General features: G+C 45.8%; 3 long non-coding RNA genes across 3 annotated transcripts; 1 reads left to right on the top strand and 2 right to left on the bottom strand.

The window, feature by feature from the left end:
- The first annotated feature begins 1,677 nt into the window (after nucleotides 1-1,677).
- On the top strand, nucleotides 1,678-5,511 carry LOC144336703 (uncharacterized). The gene is made up of 2 exons (XR_013409025.1): nucleotides 1,678-1,897; nucleotides 5,186-5,511. It is a non-coding gene; the product is annotated as an uncharacterized LOC144336703 (long non-coding RNA).
- LOC144336691 (uncharacterized) lies at nucleotides 2,120-5,049 on the bottom strand. Its single transcript, XR_013409013.1, has 2 exons — nucleotides 5,000-5,049; nucleotides 2,120-3,938 (listed from the first exon to the last, which is right to left on the bottom strand). It is a non-coding gene; the product is annotated as an uncharacterized LOC144336691 (long non-coding RNA).
- Nucleotides 5,512-11,194: 5,683 nt separating the features above from the next.
- On the bottom strand, nucleotides 11,195-14,644 carry LOC144336711 (uncharacterized). The gene is made up of 2 exons (XR_013409034.1): nucleotides 14,215-14,644; nucleotides 11,195-12,323 (listed from the first exon to the last, which is right to left on the bottom strand). It is a non-coding gene; the product is annotated as an uncharacterized LOC144336711 (long non-coding RNA).
- Between the last annotated feature and the right edge of the window lie 289 nt (nucleotides 14,645-14,933).

The following is a 14,933-nucleotide window of genomic DNA, read 5'->3' as shown; positions in this document are numbered from 1 at the left end:
CTGGACGTCCAGGTGTTTCCATACATCTTCTGAAATCTAGGTGGAGGTTCCCAAACCTCAGTCCTTGACTTCTTTGTACCCACAGGCTAAACACCACGTGGAAGCTGCCAAGGCTTGGGGTTTCAACCCTTTGAAGCCACAGTGCAAGCTGTACATTCACTCCTTTCAGTCACGGCTGAAGTGACTGGGACACAGGGCACCAAGTCCCTACACTGCACACAGTACAGGGACCCTGGGCCTGGCTTGTGAAACCACTTTTTCCTCCTGGGCCTCTGGACCTGTAACAGGAAGGGCTATGTGAAGGTGTCTGACATGGCCTGGAGACATTTTCCCCATGGTCTTGGGGATTAACATTTGGCTCCTTGCTACTTATGCAAATTTCTGCAGCCAGCTTGAATTTCTCCTCAAAAAAATGGGTTTTTCTTTTCTACTGCATCATCAGGCTGCAAATTTTCCAAACTTTTATGCTCTGTTTCCCTTTTAAAACGAATGCTTTTAACAGCACCCAAGTCACCTAGTCACTTCTTGAATACTTTTCTGCTTAGAAATTTCTTCCTCCAGATACCCTAACTCATCTTTCTCAAGTTCAAAGTTCCACAAATCTCAAGGGCAGGTGCAAAATGCCACCAATCTCTTTGCCAAAACATAACAAGAGTCACCTTTGCTCCAGTTCCCAACAAGTTCCTTATCTCCATCTGAGACCACCTCAGCCTGGATCTTCTTGTTCATATCACTTAGTATTTTTGTCAAAGCCATTCAACACATCTGTAGGAGGTTCCAAACTTTCCCACATCTTCTTGTCTTCTGAGCCTTCCAAACTGTTCCAAACTCTGCCTGTTACCCAGTTCCAAAGTCGCTTCCACATTTTTGGTTATCTTTTCAGCAAAACTCCACTCTGCTGGTACCAATTTACTGTATTAGTCCATTTGCAAGTTGCTGATAAAGACATACCCAAAACTAGAAAAAGAAGTGTAATTGGACTTACAATTCCACGTGGCTGGGGAGGCCTCAGAATCATGGTGGGAGGCAAAAGACACTTCTTACATGGTGGCGGCAAGAGAAAATGAGGAGGAAACAAAATCGGAAACCCCGGATAAACCCATCAGCGCTTGTGAGACTTAGTCGCTATTGTGAGAATAGCATGGGAAAGACTGGCCCCCTTGATTCTATTACTTCCCCCTGGGTCCCTCCCACAACATGTGGGAATTCTGGAAGATACAATTCAAGTTGAGATTTGGGTGGGGACACAACCAAGCCATATCAAATCACATCAGGTATTAATCACCTCAAGCATTTATTGTTTCCTTGTGTTACAAACAATCCAGTTATGCTCTTTTAAATGTACAATAAATTATTGTTGACTGTAGTCACCCTGTGTGCTATCAAATACTAGATCTTATTCATTCTAAGTATAATTTTCTACCCATTAACCACCCCTACTTTCCTTCCTCCTCCACTACCCTTCCTAGCCTCTGGTAACTATTCTATTGCTCTTTATCTCCATGAGTTCAATTGTTTTAATTTTTAGCTCCCAGAAATTAGTGAGAACATGTGAAGTTTGCCTTTCCGTGCCTGGCTTATTTCACTTAATGACTTCCAGTTCCACCCATGATGTCACACATGCCAGAATCTCATTCTTTTTCATGGCTGAATAGTACTCCAATGTGTATATGTACCACATTTTCTTTTTTTCTTTTTTTCTTTTTTTGAGATGGAGTCTTGCTCTGTTGCCCAGGCCAGAGTGCAGTGGTGCCATTTCGGCTCACAGCGAGCTCTGCCTTCCAGTTCATGCCATTCTCCTGCCTCACCCTCCCAAGTAGCTGGGACTACAGGTGCCCACCACCACGCCCGCCCAATTTTTTTCGTATTTTAGTAGAGATGGGGTTTCACCGTGTTAGCCAGGATGGTCTCAGTCTCCTGACCTCGTGATCCACCCACCTCGGCCTCCCAAAGTGCTGGGATTACAGGCGTGAGCCACCGCACCTAGCCAATATGTACGACATTTTCTTTATCGATTCATCTTTTGATGAACACTTAGGCTGCTTCTGAATCTTGGCTATTGTGAATAGTGCCGCAATAAACATCAGAGTGCAGATATCTCTTCCATATGCTGATTTCCTTTCTTTTTGGAATATACCTAGCAATATGATCGCTGGATCATAGGGTAGTTCTGATTCTAGATTTTTGAGGAGCCTCCAAACTGTTCTCCACAGTGGCTTACTATTTTACGTTTCCACCGACAATGTACAAGGGTCTCTTTTTTTCACATCCTTGCCATCATTTGTTATTACCTCTCTTCGGGATAAAAGCCATTTTAATTGGGGTGAGATGACATTGTATTGTTGTCTTTTCACTTCTCTGATGATGTTGAGCACCTTTTCATATGTCTGATTTTCATTTATATGTCTTTTTTTGAGAAACGTCTATTCAGATATTTTGCCCATTTTAAATTTGAATTATTCAATTTTTTTCCTATTGAGGTATTTGAGCTCCCTATATATTGTTTATTAATCCCTTGTCAGATGGATCATTTGCAAATATTTTCTCCCATTTGGTGGGTTGTCTCTTCACTTTGTTGACTGTGATTGTTTCTTTTGCTGTACAGAAGTTTTTTGTGATTGTTGTTGTTGTTTCTGAGACAGGGATTTGCTCTGTTTCTCAGGCTGGAATGCAGTGGTGCAATCTTGACTCACTGCATCCTTGACCTCCCAGGCTCAAGTGATTCTCCCACCTCAGCCTCCCAAGTAGCTGGGACTACAGGTGCATACCACCACACCTGGCTAATTTTTTTGTGTTTTTTGTAGAGATGGGATTTTGCCATGTTGCCCAGGTTTGTCTTGAACTCCTGGGCTCAGCCTCCGAAAGTGCTGGGAACACAGGCATGAGCTACTGTGCCTGGCCTATTCTTCCCTCTCCTTTGCTCCAGCAGCCGGAGTCTCTCCTCAGAGCCACCACAGGTAGAAATGTGCTGGGTCACACCTGAAGCCAGTACTGCTTTAAGTCTTACCCAAGGCCCATACAAGTACTGCCTGGCTACCCCTGCTGATCACTCAGGGCCCAGGGTTCAGAAGGTGATGAATTCTGCCAGGACTGGGTCCTTCTCTTCAAGGCAGTAGGTTCCCTTCTGGCCCAGGGTGTATCTAGAAGTGTCCAGGAGCTAGGGCCTGGAATAGAGGCCTCGGGACTCTGCCTGGTGCCCTATTATCCTGTTGCTGAGCTTGCATCCAAGTTGCAAAATAAAGTCCTCTTTACTTTCCCCCTTTCCTCTCAAGTAGAAGGAAGTAATCTCTCCCTGAGCTGCTAGCTGTACTGCCTGGGGTCAGGAGAGTGGTGGCACAAGTATTCCCTTCGCCACCCCAGCTAGTGTCTCACTAGGTCATGAGCACTCCAAATCCGCTGGCTCCAAGTCCACCTAACACCAAGACTCACACGGGAATTGCAGTCCTTGTGACCCTGACTACCTTTCAAGTTTCTTTAGGACGCCGAACATCTTAGCCCACGGTGGCAGGGCTTGCCGGAACTCAGGTTCTGGCAATTGGAATGGACAATTCGACTCTGGTTAAGGCTGATCTAAACGCTCCCTCCATGGTCACTGGCGGAATTCTGCTCCATATTGCTTTCTGCTAATGACAGGGCAGCATTGAGTTCCAATGCAAAGTCCCACAATCACCATGCTCTCCCTCTCCCAAGCTTACAGATTCTCTCTCTGTGCCATGTGGCCTCTGTGAGAGGATGGGAAAGTGGTGGCATAGGCAATTCAAGGCTGCTTTCCCACCCTCTTTCATGCCTCTTTACTTAATATAAGACCAGGTACTGTGATTGTACAGCTGATGTTTGGTTCTTATGCTTTTTTTTTTTTTTTTTTTTTTTTTTTTTGAGACAGTCTCGCTCTATAGCCCAGGCTGGAGGGCAGTGGCACAATCTCGGCTCACTGCAACCTCCACCTCCCAGGTTCAAGTAATTCTCCTGCCTCAGCTTCTGGAGTAGCTGGGACTACAGGTGCATGCCACCATGTCTGGCTAATTTTTGTATTTTTTAGTAGAGACGGGGTTTCACCATATTGGCCAGGCTTGTCTTGAACTCCTGACTTCATGATCTGCCTGCCTCAGCCTCCTAAAGTGCTGGGATTACAGGTGTGAGCCACCGCGCCCGGCCTAAGTTACTTTTTTGTGTGGATAGGTGTTCAATTTGGTGTTCTTGTTGGGGGGCCAATCACTCGAGGGTTCTATTTGGCCATCTTGCTCCACCTCCTTCTGTATCACTTTTGACCATGGTTTTATCTATATGGCAGGTAAAAGATCCAAAAGGCTTATAGAAACTCAGGGAGACAGACAGTAAGTGAAAGGAAAGAATAAAATAACTTCTGCTTACATTTGAAATTATTAAGTTCTTTTCAATAAAATTTCATGCTATAGTAAATGAACTGGATGTAATTTTTTGGAATAGGAATGAATTCACAAATTTTTCCTTGTAAATAGAAATGTTTTCAGACTAAGGTCATTTATCCTAAAAATTGCCCTTTTTGAGCTTGCTTTATTAAAAACTGCAAATGTAAAACATGTATATCTAAAGGTCAGGTGTGGTGACTCATGCCTGTAATCCCAGCACTATGGGAGGCCAAAATGGGAGGATCACTTAATGCCAGAAGTTCAAGACCAGCCTGGTCAACATAGCAAGACTCCATCTCTATTTTTTTAAATGCATATCTAAAAAGGCAATTTTCACATCGCAAGAACGGAAGCATTTCTGAGGCTGGGCACAGTGGCTCATACCTGTAATCCCAGCACTTTGGAAGGCCAAAGTATGCAGATCACGTGAGGTCTAGAATTTGAGACCAGCCTGACTAACATGGTGAAACCTCATCTCTACCAAAAATTCAAAAATTAGCCAGGCGTGGTGGCACACACCTGTATTTCGAGCTACTCAGGCGGCTGAGGCAGGAGAATCGATTGAACCTGGTAGGCGGAGGTTGCAGTGAGCCAAGATCACGCCACTGCACTTCAACCTGGGTGACAGAGGGAGACTCTGTTTAAAAAAAAAAAAAAAAAGGCTGGGCACAGTGGCTCACATCTGTAATCCCAGCCCTTTGGGAGGCCAAGGCGGGCAGATCACGAGGTCAGGAGATCAAGACCATCCTGGCTAACACAGTGAAACCCTATCTCTAATAAAAATACAAAAAAAGTAGCCGGGCTTGGTGGCAGGCCGTCTGGTGTAGTCTGAGCTACTCAGGACGCTGAGGCAGAAGAATGGCGTGAACCCGGGAGGCAGAGCTTGCAGTGAGTGGAGATCGCGCCACTGCACTCTAGCGTGGGTGATAGAGCCACACCCCATCTAAAAGAGGCTGGGCACCGTGGCTCATGCCTGTAATGCCAGTTCCTTGGGAAGCTGAGGTGAGTGGATCAGGAAGTCAAGAGATGGAGATCATCCTGGCCAACGCGGTGAAACTAAAAATACAAAATTAGCTGGGCGTGGTGGCACCTGCCTGTAATCCCAGCTACTTGAGAGGCTGAGGCAAGAGAATCGTTTGAACCCAGGAAGCAGAGGTTGCAGTGAGCTGAGATCACACTACTGCACTCCAGCCTGGGCAACAAGAGTGAAACTCTGTCTCAAAAAAAAAAAAAAAAAAAAGAAATTGAAGCATTTCTCATAACCAGAATACCATAGTCATACCTAACAATTTCCTAATATGAGCTGACAGCATAACACTGGAATCTCATAAATTATATAAACAATTTAAAAAATATTTTGTAGAGACACAGTCTGACTATATTGCTCAGGCTGGTCTTGAAGTCTTGGCCTCAAGGGATTCTGCTGCGTTGGCCTTCCATTGCATATGGAAATGCAAAGTGGAAATGTACGCCATTTATCCATTTAACATAAAAGACAACATAACCTTAAAAATATGTGTGACATTCCCTATCCTCGGCTCTGTCTGCACCCAGAATGAAGAATGAGTCCTAGATTGCCAAAATAACTTTTAACTCTAAATTGTTGAAACTTACAAACTGCAGCATTGCTTTTTTTTTTTTTTTTGAGACAATTTCACTCTTGTTGCCAAGGCTGGAGTGCAATGGCGTGATCACAGCTCATCGCAACCTCCACCTCCCGGGTTCAAGCGATTCTCCTGCCTCAGCCTCCTGAATAGTGGGGATTACAGGCATGCGCCACCACGCCTGGCTAATTTTGTATTTTTAGTAGAGGCAGTGTTTCTCCATGATGGTCAGTGCAGGGAGCCGAAGGCCAGTGGGACATGACCAACTTGGCATTCCACTGGAGGCCATATGATCAAACAGCAAACTGTTCATCATGAATGCAGGATGTGGGCAAGCTCACACTGCCCTGCCACCAAAAGATTTGCTGAGGGACATCACTCCCTGGCTCCGGGCTCCTTGAAGTTACCTGCTTGAGAGATCTAGCACCTATTGTCCAAACGATGTAGTCTTGCAAGCCTGCTATGAACTAAATTGCCAACTGACAATTACCTGACAATCACCCCCGCTTTTCTCGACAATCACCCCCTCTGCTTTTCTCACTGTCTCTTTTGCCTAATACATATGGAGGGCTGTGTAAGGCTCGGGGCCCTGGTCCACTAGAGGCAAGATGCCCCTCCCCCCACCCCAACCCCTTCTCGCAAATATACTCTTTTGTCTCTTGTCTTTTATTCCTGCGTTCGCCCCGTTTGTTCAGTCCCCCTAGGTCCGGGCGGGTTACATAGTGGCACCCCGAACAGCGACAGGATTGGGAGCTCTATAAGTGGCACTCGGACAGGCGACAGTCCGAACACGGGACTACAAGGACGTGAACAAAGAAGGTCTGCTGGAGCAGAGGAACTGAAATTGACAAGACACACGGGGACCCCGGGAGGAGTCTGCCGGTCAGTGCCCTAAAGAGGTACTGGGGGCCGGGCGCGGTGGCTCACGCCTGTAATCCCAGCACTTTGGGAGGCCGAGGCGGGCGGATCACAAGGTCAGGAGATCGAGACCACGGTGAAACCCCGTCTCTACTAAAAATACAAAAATTAGCCGGGCGCGGTGGCGGGCGCCTGTAGTCCCAGCTACTCAGGAGGCTGAGGCAGGAGAATGGCGTAAACCCAGGAGGCGGAGCTTGCAGTGAGCCGAGATCGCGCCACTGCACTCCAGCCTGGGCGACAGAGGGAGACTCCGTCTCAGAAAACAAAAAACAAAAAACAAAAAACAAACAAAAAAAAAAGAGGTACTGGGAGCAGAGCTTTAAAGAAGTACTGGAAATGGGAAGTTTTCTTTTTTTTTTTTTTTTTTTTTTTTGAGACAGAGTCTCGCTGTGTGGCCCAGGCTGGAGTGCAGTGGCCGGATCTCAGCTCACTGCAAGCTCCGCCTCCTGGGTTCACGCCGTTCTCCTGCCTCAGCCTCCCGAGTAGCTGGGACTACAGGCGCCCGCCACCTCGTCCGGCTAGTTTTTTTGTATTTTTTAGTAGAGACGGGGTTTCACCGTGTTAGCCAGGATGGTCTCGATCTCCTGACCTCGTGATCCACCCGTTTCGGCCTCCCAAAGTGCTGGGATTACAGGCTTGAGCCACCGCGCCCGGCTGGGAAGTTTTCTGAATCAGGGTAACAAGGGGAAGAATTTGTCTACCAAAGAAAAACATTATGTGTACTTGTTTAAAGTTCTGTTGAGACAGTCTGGAGCTCAGGTTAATTCTCAGGCACTAACTAACCTCCTGCAGAAGCCACAAATGGTTATTAAGGCATAACCCATGGTTTCCACAGGCAGGCACTCTTGTGGAAAATTAGGACACAGCAGGAGAAGGGTTAAAACAGGCTCATCGGCCGGGCGCGGTGGCTCAAGCCTGTAATCCCAGCACTTTGGGAGGCCGAGACGGGCGGATCACAAGGTCAGGAGATCAAGACCATCCTCGCTAACACGGTGAAACCCCGTCTCTACTAAAAAATGCAAAAAAACTAGCCGGGCGGGTTGGCGGGCGCCTGTAGTCCCAGCTACTCGGGAGGCTGAGGTAGGAGAATGGCGAAAACCTGGGAGGTGGAGCTTGCAGTGAGCTGAGATCCAGCCACTGCACCCCAGCCTGGGCGACAGAGCAAGACTCCGTCTCAAAAAAAAAAAAAAAAAAAAAAAAAAAAAACAGGCTCATCATAAAGGTTTTAAAGTTGATTCTTCAGTTTTCTCCACTTGGAGTTTAGTTCATACTGTACTTCTGCCATTATCTCCTTATTATTCTGCGGGACAGCAGGCTGGGTCTAAATATCTCAAAGCATCTGTTGTCCCACCCACAGCTCCAATGGAAAATAAAAACCAGGTGAGGGAGGATAAAAATTGGCCTATGTCGCCTCCTCCAATTGCAGAAACATCTGTACCGCCTCCTTCGGTGGCAGAAATAGAGACCTCAATACAAAGAATTTTACTCTGTGCTGCCATAGCTTGCAGTGAGCGGAGATCGCGCCAAGGACGCCCTTAGGACCTTGTGCTTTTCCTATTTCTGTAAGGCCCGATTCAAATAATCCACAGCAGTTTATTCATGAACACACCCCACTAGAATTTAAGTTGATGAAGGAATTAAAAACTAGTGTGGTCAGTAACGGGGTCCAAAGCCCATGGTTCCCGGAAGAAGGAACGTTAGACTTAGACCTCTGGGAACCAGTGGGGAGAAATCTTAAACAACATCAGGTGCAAAGTCATCAGGTCCCAGTAAAATCCTTAATGTTATGGGTTTTAATTAGGGCAGCCCTGGCTCACACAGAAGAGACCAAAAAAAGGAAGGGGGAGAAAATGTCACCTGCCTTATCACCCTCTCTTCCCTCAGCCTCAATATCACTGGGCCAAAATAACAAAGAGGAAACAGAGGTCTTACCTAAGCCTCCTCTTCCAATAGATAGGAAAAAAGGACAGAGAATACGCTACAGCTATCAGTCCCTGTCTTAGGCAGGCAGCATTAGGGGAGCTCTTAACCTGCTCAGTAATGCAAAATCGGCAAGGCAAGCAGGTGTTATGTTTATAAAAAGATAAGAAAAAACGCGTTAGAAGCCGAAACAGCGCAACCAAGCAGGCGGTGGGCGGAAGAAAAGGCTCAGCGGCAGAAAAGCTCCCGGCGACCAAGCCGACAAGGTCCGCCCAGGCAGGCAGCATAGGCCCCGGCAAAGGAGGGAGGGAGCCGCGTAGATACGTGCAAAGCCTACCCAAGTACAATGCGGCTGCCGCCCAGGACCTGCACCGCCGCCCTCTGGCTCTGTGGGCAGCCTGTAGCAAAATTTCATATGTTACGTACGTCCCAGACTATGATTCTCCGCTAAGATTTAAGTAAGAATTTGAAAAACCTCTTCTAATAATGGCCACTGTTAGCTCTCTCCGACCCCTGAGGTAGCTTTCCAAATTCAATTTAAGTAAAACAGTAACCTCTGAAGGGAAAGAGATTCGAGGTCCCAGGAGTTAGTTAAAGAGTAATTAAAAGCTAGTCATGTAAAACCACACATTACCCTTTAAAGGAGAACTTTAAACCTAATTAAATGATATTTGTTAAGTTAGAAGGTAAAAATGTTGTGTCCTTCTCAGAAAGTGAAGAAAAGTTGTAAGTGTAGTGAAAACATGCATGAATGACTGTCTTAACCCACTGATTACAGATAATCTGTGATGTGTACTTGCCAAAAGAGTCCTAAATTGAGTTCCCCAGCCAGTGAGTCACTGTTTTCAAGACTGCCAGATTAAAGTCCATAAACTTGGTCAGCCCGAAAACTCAATTACAAGATTTAAGCCTGTGGTTTTAAGCACATGGTTAATCATTTAAGTCTCTGCTTCTAGAGATGCATTCAGATTTTCTTTTTAAACTTATTATTTCAGCTAGCAATCTTAATGATTAATGCAGTCAAATGCTAAGTTATGACCCTGATATCATCAGGATTCCTTTCAGTAAAAGGCAATTCGAAGCGGTATTGCACTCCCCCATACCTAATGCTTTAACACTGTTTACTGATGGGTCTAGTAAACATGGAAAAGCAGCAGGCTAGTAGAGACCACATAATTCAATCACTCAATGTGAGTTTACTAGCACTCAAAGAGCTAAGGTTACTCTGTTTGTTTATTTATTTATTTATTTAAGACAGAGTCTCGCTCTGTCGCCCAGGCTGGAGTGCAGTGGTGCGATCTGGGATCACTACAAGCTCCACCTCCCGGGTTCACGTCATTCTCCTGCCTCAGCCTCCCGAGTAGCTGGGACTACAGGCGCCCGCCACCATGCCTGGCTAATTTTTTGTATTTTTAGTAGAGACAGGGGTTTCACCATGTTAGCCAGGATGGTCTCGATCTCCTGACCTCGTGATCCATCCTCCTCGGCCTCCCAAAGTGCTGGGATTACAGGCATGAGCCACCATGCCAGCCTATCAGGTTACTCTGTTTATTTATTAAAGAACTTTTACAACCTTAAGCTCGCTCTGGACTTTGCAGCCTTCTGTTGCAAATATAGCCATCAATTTATGGGGTCGAGACTTACAGCATGGGATAGGAGACTTACAAATGAAAACTTTGATAACCCAGGATTTAAAATGTTGAAGAACATGGGATATCAGAGTGAAAAAGGTTTAGGGAAATTTCTACAATGAAATCCTAACCCAATATCAGTAACTGGAAAAACAGATAGAAAAGGGCTAGGACACCAGGATTCCTGACAGGGGTCATTGATATTTGATATTTCTCCTTCGCCCACTGCCTTACCATTAGAATGGCTCAGTGACAAACCTGTGTGGGTGGATCAATGGCCCCTAACACAAAAGAAGCTAGATCAACTTCCTTTGTTGGTAAAAGAGCAATTGAACGCAGGACGCGTAGAAAAGTCAGCCCCTGGAATTCTCCAGTATTTGTTATTCCAAAAAGGTCCCAAAATAGTAATGACCTCTGGGGTTTCAGCTCAACACTCAGAGCTAACTGCAGTCATTCAGGTTTTACAGCTCACAGCTTCAGATCCTGTCAACATTGTCTGTGATTCAGCTTATGTTGTACATGTAGCCAGTCGCATAGAAACTGCTACAGTTAAAAGTACACTAGACCCAGAACTGCTTAATTTATTTCACTTATTCTCATATGCTGCATGCTACATGCCAAACAGGTGACACCGCTGGTCATGTACGGTGACATTGTCTGTCATCATTTGCTCATATGGGAATACCTAAACAATTAAAAACAATGGACCCGCTTATACTAGTCATGCTTTTCAAAATTTCTTACAGCTTTGGGCTATAACCCATAAAACAGAAATTCCTTATAATCCTAGAGAACAAGGCATTATAGAGCAGGCACATCAAACATTACAACGCATGTTGAAAAAAACAAAAAGGGGGTATAGGAGGCCAACTACCATCTCAATCAAAACTACATTTAGTCTTATTTAAATTTTCTGACTCCTGGTACGGAAGGTAAGACTCCAGCAGAAAGACATTGGCAAGTGTTAGAGGAAAAGAGGAAAGTTCTTCCAAAAGTGTTATGGAAATCCCCAGAAGGAGGACAATGGAAAAGTCCGGTGGATTTATTGACGTGGGGAAGAGGGTATGCTTGTGTTTCTACAGGAGATGGACAAACCGTGTGGGTGCCCTCAAGGTGAGTGTGACCATGGAACAGGAGACTGGAGGAACCCACGGTGGCCAGTCATGAGCCTGGTCCCTTCAGTACCAGCCATGAGCCAGCTGGGCCTGAGTGCAAACACAGAGAGAAGGCCTAACAGAATCATGACACAGTTCTAATGCTGTTTTCTGTAAAATCGAATGGACCGCCAATTGGATAATGAGAGCTGCCCAGCCTGACCTTGCATTCTTTCAATTAATACATAAACAAAAAGGGGGATATGCAGGGAGCCGAAGGCCCGTGGGACATGACCAACTTGGCATTCCGCTGGAGTCTATATGATCAAATAGCAAACTGTTTATCATGAATGCAGGATGTGGGCAAGCTCACACTGCCCTGCCACCAAAAGGTTTGCTGAGGGACATCACTCCCTGGCACCCGGCTCCTTGAAGTTATCTGCTTGAGAAATCTAGCACCTATTGTGCAAAGGATGCAGTCCGCAAGACTGCTGTGAACCCCAACTGACAATTACCTGCTTTTCTCACTATCTCTTTTGCCTAATAAATACGGAGGGCTGTGTAAAGCTTGGGGCCCTTGTCCACTAGAGGCAAAGTGCCCCTTGACCCCTTCTTCCAAATATACTCTTTTGTATCTTTATTCCTGCATTCACCCCACTCTGTTCAGTGCAGTAGGTCCAAGGCAGGTCAGGCTGGTCTTGAACTCCTGACCTCAGGTGATCTGCCCACTTCAGCCTCCCAAAGTGCTGGGATTAGAGGCATGAGCCACTGCACCCGGCCAGCATTGCTTTTCTAATCAGATGAAGAATAGTGTATGCTGTCAACAGAGCATCAGGACTCAAACAGAAAGCTACATCACTGCCTTCCAAAAGTGGTGGCCTTCTGGTTTATGAGCAATCTTTGAGCCTGTGCTATGATGTCCTCTCTGGGGTGTTTGTGAAGCATCAAGATACTCCCACAGTCAAGGCCAATAATCAGGCTCAGCTGTGTCCTGTTCATCTCCCTCACCCTGTGCTTCCAATGTCCTCTACCTTCGCCGGCCATCCCAACACAGCACCTGCATCCTGGGCAAAATCACATTTGGAGTCACGTTGACGGTGGGGTTTCTACTCTGTGGCCCACACTATCACTGTGGGTGTTGCCTTCAAGGGAGAAGGAGAAGGAGGTTGGATTCAGTAGCACCTAACTCTGTATTACCCTCTCTAATCCAAATGACTGTAGAATCTGACAGGCAATGACTCCACCCCTTCACTCATGTGAATACATTATCTGGAGCTGAATATGTCATCGCCACGTACAGTCATGGTTTGGTCACTGATTGCTACTCCATCCTGTGACACCTGGGCTTTTGACTCTGAGAAGTTTCAACAAGGATTTTCTCAACAAGTGCTTGCTGGACACCTTCCATGAAGTGATTGGACTGTTCCGTGGAAGTGTACAGACAAAAAGCTGACTTTTGCATGTTGCTTTTTAATCTATTGTGCCGGCACAAGAGGCCTATTGATAAATTAGAAGCAAAGGCATATATGCCAGGAACAGTGGCTCACACCTGTAATCCATTCCAGCACTTTAGGAGGCTGAGGCGGGCAGATCACCTAAAGTCAGGAGTTTGAGATCAGCCTGGCCAACATGGTGAAACCCTGTCTGTACTAAAAATACGAAAAAAATTAGCCAGGTGTGGCAGTGGGCACCTGTAATCCCAGCTACTCGGGAGGCTGAGGCAGGAGAATCACTTGATCCCTGGAGGTGGAGGTTGCAGTCAGTTGAGATTGCGTCACTTCACTCCAGCCTGGGTGGTAAGAGTGAAACTCCGTCTAAAAAAACAAAAACAAAACAAAAAAAGCATATTATCTGAGCAAAAAAGGCTTGGTTGGAATATTGATGCTGACTTTGTTCCTTCCTAGGCTTGCATTCAGATAATTTGCATAAATATATTAGTCTCATTGGACTCATACAGGAGCTTTTTAAAAGTATTGTACATCTTGCTAAGAAGTAAATTTACATATTTTAACTGAGATATATAATGGAAAACAGCGTCCAGTACATCACAGGAACTACTTCAGTGTTCACAGAATAAGTAAGGCAAAACAGGTCCACAAGTCCAGGAGCCAGCCTCCCCTCACTACAAGGCCAAGTCTTGCACTGTTGGAGACAAACACGTCAGACACCGGCAATGTGAGACCATGTTCCTTGGTGGCTATGATGAATCAAGACAAAAAAAGGGCATTCTGTAACCATGTCTTTAAAACTGGTGAAAGAGAGCATGTTCCAAATCGTAAACATGACAAAAATTCCCCTCTTCTCACTAATATGACTGAGTGGTATTTCTCATGAGTTACGTTTACCTCCACTCCATTCCTTTTCCTTCTGGATGAGAATAATTATGATGACCAAGTTTAGAATTAAGTTTACCTCATCACTGCATCAAATACAGAGAATCATCTTGCTTCCTTGAATAGAAATCAATCGACCTGGCCGGGTGCAGTGGCTCATGCCTGTAATCCCAGCACTTTGGGAGGCCGAGGCAGGCAGATCACAAGGTCAGGAGTTCGAGACCAGCCTGACCAACATGGTGAAACCCCGTCACAACTAAAAATACAAAAATTAGCCGGGCGTGCTGGTGTGCACCTGAAATCCCAGCTACTCAGGAGGCTGAGGCAGGAGAACTGCTTGAACCTGGGAGGTGGAGGTTGCAGTGAGTTGAGATTGTGCCACTGCACTCCAGCCTGGGCGACAGAGCAAGACTCCTTATCAAAAAAAAAAGAAAGAGGCCGGGCGCGGTGGCTCAAGCCTGTAATCCCAGCACTTTGGGAGGCCGAGACGGGCGGATCACGAGGTCAGGAGATCGAGACCATCCTGGCGAACACGGTGAAACCCCGTCTCTACTAAAAAATACAAAAAAATAGCCGGGCGAGATAGCGGGCGCCTGTAGTCCCAGCTACTCGGGAGGCTGAGGCAGGAGAATGGCGCAAACCTGGGAGGCGGAGCTTGCAGTGAGCTGAGATCCAGCCACTGCACTCCAGCCTGGGCGACAGAGCCAGACTCCGTCTCAAAAAAAAAAAAAAAAAAAAAAAAAAAGAAAGAAAGAAATCAATCAACCTAAAACAAGCACAAAACCTGTAAGAAATTCTTCTGAGCAGCCTCTTACTGATACATCACACAGCCCTTTATGGTTTGTGGTCATAATTATTATTACAATTTATTACACCCTCTTTGACAACAGGTATGGTCTCTGTGGTCTTTAGCAAGAGAGCACACAAAACAGCATGACTTTAACTTTTGGTATTATGAGTAGATGAGAAATTACTATGAAGATAAAAGTTGAAACTATATAAGCATGAAAAGTAAAATTTACATGAGGAAAAAATTCCTTAAGTT

The sequence above is a fragment of the Macaca mulatta genome, chromosome 19 (genome assembly GCF_049350105.2).
Source record: "Macaca mulatta isolate MMU2019108-1 chromosome 19, T2T-MMU8v2.0, whole genome shotgun sequence".
In the NCBI taxonomy this organism is placed as follows: domain Eukaryota; kingdom Metazoa; phylum Chordata; class Mammalia; order Primates; family Cercopithecidae; genus Macaca; species Macaca mulatta.
The sequence above is the reverse complement of the archived record's forward strand: the minus strand, read 5'-3'. Positions and strand labels throughout refer to the sequence as shown.